The following is a 6,576-nucleotide window of genomic DNA, read 5'->3' on the forward strand; positions in this document are numbered from 1 at the left end:
CCGAGAGAAAATCTTTTAGATAAACAATTAATAAACACCGAGAAAAGATCTGAAGCCTCTTCTCGTCCTTTGAAGCGCGGGCTGCCCCAAGGCCACCCCGGGCCTTTCCAGGCTATCTAAACAGCCGGGAATCCGACATAAAACCACAGTACAGCAGATGAAGGCAGGCAAAGAAAAATGCACAATTCTGTCTCTTAAATTATTATTGACCAGTCTATAGGGGAAGTTGTTTGAAACATTGAGTTTTAAATGTCTTAAGTGTAGGTACATAATCAGCCTCTTGCCGAAAAAAGAGTCAACGTACCACGTCCATTTCAACCAACAACTAGACCAAAACAGCTTGCATGGATATTTCATCCCCTTGTATTTGTGCTATAGTAAACAACCTTATCTCTTATCTCAGCTGCATGAGGGCTTGTTTGATATATGTGTATGAAAATATCTGCAGCCTTAATTCTGAATAGTGTGGTAGTTGTTCATATTAATAGAAAGTTTAGGCAATGCAGCCTGGACTGCTTGTACAAGTCTGCAAATCACATCCACCAGAAACATTTCCAGTTGTGACAAGGGAAGACTGGAGCCCTCAGACTATCATATTTTACTTGTGTGAAGGGCTTACAGCCAGAACATGGAGGATACAAAAGCACTTAAAGAGAAGAAAAGAAATAATGATAGAGAAATAATGATTAAAGAAATGATAGAGACTTTTAAATGTGAAGTCACTGACTTGGCTGAATTTGGTGTAGTCCCAGGAGAGACCAAATCACTGACAATCGAGGAAGGGTGAGAATAAAAATGAAATTATCAGGTGCATGCTCTGTGTATGAGGCCTGAATAAGCATGACATTGGACTGACAATTAGTGCAGGCCACAGATTGCTATTGTTTATGTCCCCTCATCACAAAAGCTTATTCCAGACAGTGTTCCCAAACATTGCAATGAAATACATGGTCTTTTTGGCTGTTCCCCCACTGCAGTAGAGGGAAGTAGCCAGAGCTGAAATTGTAAACTATCCCAAAGCTTTTTTTGGTGGGATGCTTTTCCAATAGTTGGATTCAAATTGATTCCTAGTGAACTGCAAGGAGCAAATACATGACTGAAAAACAACAGTGGAAGAAAGCCTTTTACCCGTGAGCACTGAAATGGAGGCAAGTCTAAACAGAGCAGACAGAATTGCAGCGGGTCAGAAGCATTGCACAGTGAGTGGCTGACGGAAATGCAGGAAGCACAGTGCAGGATCCTCATGGAAATGTATGAAGCTCAGTGCAGCATCCTCACAGAAATGCAGGAAGCCAGTGCAGGATCCTCACTGCCTTCCGCGGGCGGGAGCGGAGCTGATGTGGATCTGTGTCACGGACAAGCAGCAGCACACAAAGCCGTTGATCCCTGCGTGGGCCTTGTCCTGTGACGCAGGCACTGCTGGGAGCTGCTGCTGCCATCCATTGCCCTCCTAAGTGAGAGAACAACTCCAGGCCCAAAGCAGGCTGGTGTGCCTCGTTCCCCACACCTGCCCTGATGGCACAGCGTGGCCTGCAGACTGTGCCTTCACTGACACCAGGACATGCTCTCACTGCTGACTGGCTCAATGATGCTTAGCACTGTAAATCCAAAAATACTATTAGTTTGATCTAAACAGCCTCTACTGTCTTAGGAATCTCACAACTCTTACAGCTACTGAGCTTGTGCGGAAGCTACCAACACATTTTGTTCCTTATCAGCTATGTCTCTATCAAATAACCCCCTGTGCAGGTAAATTGTGGACTAGCTCATCCCCAATCCCCTGAGACTTCCTCTCCTGCTAATCAAGAGGAATTTCAGGGAATCATTTAGATGTGTGGTGTTTTTTCAATGTTGTTCTGTTCTAGCAATTAGCACAAAACATTGTTTAAGTTTAGGCAGCCAAGACCGCTGCTATATTTTAGTGCTTTCTAATTTTGAGAATCTATTCTAATCCTGACCCTTTCCCAGCTAACAAGCATACCATATGTCTGATTACTCAGGTTCCCATGCAAAGTAGGAAATTAAAAATTCCAGATGATTAACAAACATTTCTTCTTGTTTATTTTGAGATGACTGTTTTAAAATACCATGAAAAAAATTTAGATATTTCTTTCTTAAACATTTACTTTATTGTTTAGATGTGTAAAAGATATTTTCGTTAAGAATGTGCTGTTTGTGCTTTTTAGAATATGATTTATTGACACTGGTTTGCTACCAGTAAAAAATATACAATTAACTGTTTAAAGACAGTGGACAAAAGGGTAGGTGATTCCATGGTAGAATTTCAGAGGAGGCATAGACATTCTAAGCTAGTTTAATGCCAGTGAAAGACTTGAATCCTCTTCAAAACATTCAAGCCCAAAGCCTGATGCAAGTTGGAGCACCACCAACAGCCTGTTATCTCTGCAGGATGTCAGCCAGGGGAGCAGGTCATGTAACCAGTGACTCCATCCAGTACAGCACGGAGCCAGGGTAGCTCAGGAGAGGTCATTGCTCTGGCAAGTAGAGACTTCCCTAAAAGTAGAGCTTCTTTGTACTAATGTAGAGATTCTTTGCATGATTTTGGTTATGAGCAGACTAATCCAGTGGGAGGCAAAAAGCTGTTGAGAAAACCAAACACTTGAATGAGGGGAAGAGATGGTTCCCATGGAGAAGAAAGCCTGTGTGTATGTCTGATCCAGCTTCAGCATTTCAGTAGAGAACGTCAGAGGGGGGAGGCTGGGAGGCAGCACTGGGGCAGCCTCAGCTGCCACCTGAGGACAGCAAGCCTACTGCTTGATTCTTGCACTAATATCCTCTACCAGAAGTGTTTGTCCTTGCTACAGCTTGTTTATTGAATCACACCCATAAATGTGCATTGGTACTATTAAACGCCTCTGTTATTTTGAAAGTAGCAGTTGATAATTATAAAGTGCTTGCTCTGAGCTTGAGCTGCTCAGAGCATCCCTCCTGCCTCACGTGAGCTACCCCCCCTCGTTGCATCACATCTAAAATTAGGTAACATGCTGTATCCTGTGAAGTGCAGGGCTCGGTAGCTCAGAGCTGCAAGAGCTGGACCAGGCAGAGCTGCACAGCTCCTCAGTTAGGAAGATGTTTTCAGACAGATCACTGATCAGAGAGATCACATAATGATGATCAGAAGTGTTACAGAGGTACAGCAGCCTTCACATCCAGGAGCTCCAGTTCATCCAAAGAAAAATGGGAGCTAGTTCTATTTCTTTTGGTATGTCTTTAGCTCTGTATTTTCTCAACAATATGTGGGGACAGCACAGCTGTCAATAGCTCTAGAGGTCTAGAAACATCTACTTGGGCCAAATTCTTCCCTGAGGTAGTTGTGCTGCTTTCATTGTAATCATACCAGTGATGAATGTGGCTCTTCTTCACTTAGGAACAACAAAAGAGCTTATGAGATTAAACATTCTTTCAGTGCTTTCCTTCTGATTAAAGCAAGTTTTAGTACTTAGAAAATGCTGTGGGCTTAAAAAATGGCTGTATTCCTCATCTTGCTCTGAAGTTTTGCTTCAGTGTCCCAGACTCAGCCCATAGCATCCATGCAATTTATTTTAGAAGCACTGTATTCCCAGTGCACTGCTATTCTTTAAACATCTGGTGCCCTTAAAAATAATATTTCAAAAACACTAATCTGGGGAGAGAAGGGTTAAAATGTGAAACTAGAGAAGAACAAACTAGGGAAAAGAAATTCTGACAGAAACTTCAAGCAGCTAAGAGGTACTGGAGCTGTCAAATCATGCATTTTGGATCTGAGCTGAATCAAATCACAGAAGCGCTTTTTCAGTGCTTCGTCTGAAAGCAATTTAGCTTTTCTATGTTAGCAGATTATGCTGTTTTCAACAGTTGTTGGAGAGATGACTGATGAAAAGCATTTTCATTGTGGGTGTGCTTCCAAGTACAGACAGAGCTGTGGCACTCAAACCCCTGTTTCTTACCCTGATCTCTCCTGAGGCTGCGGGTAAAGGGTCTGTCAAGCTCTGTGCAGCACTATTCCCTCAGACACAGCTTCAGTGTGGCTCTTGGGACCCCAGACTTCAGTGTATGGCTTTGTGGTTTTTCAGGGTACATCCTCAAATCATGAAGGGATTGGAAAGGGGAAAAAAACCCCACAGAACTCTGAGCAGGAATCAGCAGAAGATGGGGGCTGTACCCTGGCAGTTGGTGCCAGGACTTCAGGATTAGGCATCCTGAACCTGGATCACATGTGAGAATCAGCCCATGGCTCCACAAACAGAGGAAAACTGCAATGTAAGCACTGGCAGTGCAATCTGTCCCTGTGTTAACTGAGTTTGGAGGCTGGTCTGTGATAAGTTTAACTGGAGTGCAAATCAAACTCTGCCCCTGGTTCTGTCACAGTGTAAGTGCTGCAAGGTAGCACTCAGTAGCAACAATGACACTTTGAGAATCTCTAAGTTATGAATGACAGAATAAGCCAATTGACAGTGAAAGGCAAATGTACTAAGTTAGGAGTGACCAAATGACATAATGACATTTCATATGTGATCTGTCCCGCATTCCTCTGGAGTCAATGAAAAGAGGCAACAGTGAAATCAAAGCATGTCAAAAACTTGCAGTCATACACATGGTTGAATCCAGTTACTGTTGCCTACCATTTTAATAAAAGAAATACTGCAAAGTTACTTCAGATTTCATTGGCCTAGATGGTCTTAAAATAATGCAGGAATTCGCAAATAAATTAGTTTTCTGCAGACAGCAGAATTTTTCCACTAGAGCAAAGGTATTTGGAGCCCTAGTTGTGTGTTTACTATCAAATGTGTATTTTTGGGCCTTCTTCCACCAGAACTGCAGTAAGCCTCCATCTCCAAACTCAGCAGCTATATTTATCCATGGACCATGTTTTCTGCTGCAGTATCAGTGACCTTGCCTGTAATTATTCTTCACAGGGGAAGCTTAGCTCAGTCCTCCAAGTACTGCAGTAACTCTGAACAAAAATAACCCCAAAGTTCACAACAGGAAACGTTAACAATGGCAGGATTACTGGCCACCATGTCACCGTAAAATAAACGAGCAACTGAGAGGGAGTTCAGGGAAAAGCAGCACCACACTTGAGTAACAGGAGGGACTGACTTATGAGGAAAGATTAAATGAGCTAAGCAATGATGAAAGGGTGAATGGAACAACTGCCTCCAAATGTTTGAAAGAAGAAACCATCCAGGACAGGGAGGGATTCTCTAAGCTGCTGCCAGGAGTTAAGAGTAATGGAAAGAAACCAATAAAATGAACACAGCAGTCACCATAACCATTTCTTCAGCTCAGAAAAAGAAACCCAGTGCTTTTGTCAGTATGGAAACCTTGCTCGTTTGTCCTGCTTTATTTCTTAGCCATATCCCAAAAAGCATTGGGGGAAACATTTAAAGTTATGTAATGGTGCAATATTGCTGAAAAGTTTTAGGCTGGCAGCTCTGTGAGGGAGCTGTGCTGACATCCTCTTCCAGCTCCTATCACACTCAGACCCTCATTTCTTGAGGTGCCTCAGAGAGCCTTGAGGTTTCAGCTGAGTAAAGCAGCTCTGCACAACAAAGCACTTAAGCAAACACTTCAACCAAACTCCCACAGCTATAAATCACATTGATGATTCCCAAATGAGGAACCTGAGTCTGCCCTCAGCAGTCCCTGTAGCAGACGGTCACAAAGTACACTAAGTCAGAATTCCCCACAGCTATCCCTGGCAGACCTTTGGTTCACATCCTGATGTAGTTAATATTTTTGCAGCAAAACAGCTGTGAGGCATCATGTTGTGTTTGTTTTCATTAACTCCTCCCCAGTGGGCTTATATATTTGTATTTCCTTGTTTACATATTTGTAGTGTCCCGAGGGGGATACACACACTACCCCTAAGGTTAGGGGCAAGTTATTGGAGGGCAAGTACTTCCCTCTGATGCAGAATTTGTCCTGTCTCCTTGCTCTGCCAGAGATGTAAATCTTTCTGGAAATATTAGACCAAAGTCCCTTTAAACATGTGGTTTCTTTCAGCAGCAGTTTTCAGACTGCGCTTTTTGAATTGCTGGGCCAGAAGTTTGTGTTTCCAATTGTCACTCTCTGAGACACTATTCCATTGTTAATGCAGTCCCAGGCGCTTTACAGCCTGGTCTCTTTATAGTCGTTCCACGGCCCTGCGTGCTGAGCTCCAGATCCTTCCATCACAATTTGTGCTGTCATTCTCCCGACGCGGCGCGAAGCCGCCCGCCCGCCCGCGCGGGGACGGCGCCTCGCGGCTCCCCCGCCCGCCGCTGCTTCCCACGGCACCGACCGCGCTCCGTGCGGGCCATGGAGCAGCCCCGGCCCGGCCCGGCCCGTCCGTGCCGCTCCCCCAGCCCCCGCCTCGCCGCTCCTCCGGCGGGGATGCCGCGGGCGCGCCCGGAGGTACCCGCGGCTCCCGGCTCCCGTTCCCGGCGGCTCCGGGGCAGCGGGCGGAGCGCGGCCGTCCTTCCCACCGCCGCCGCCGGGCCCGCGGGGCTGCCGGGCACAGCCCGCCCGGCGCCCCCCGGCACCCGCCGCGTGCGTCAGACCGGAGACGTGGCCCCGCGGCCGCGGGGGCGGAGC

Source organism: Zonotrichia albicollis, chromosome 8 (assembly GCF_047830755.1).
Source record: "Zonotrichia albicollis isolate bZonAlb1 chromosome 8, bZonAlb1.hap1, whole genome shotgun sequence".
NCBI classification, from domain to species: Eukaryota; Metazoa; Chordata; class Aves; order Passeriformes; family Passerellidae; genus Zonotrichia; species Zonotrichia albicollis.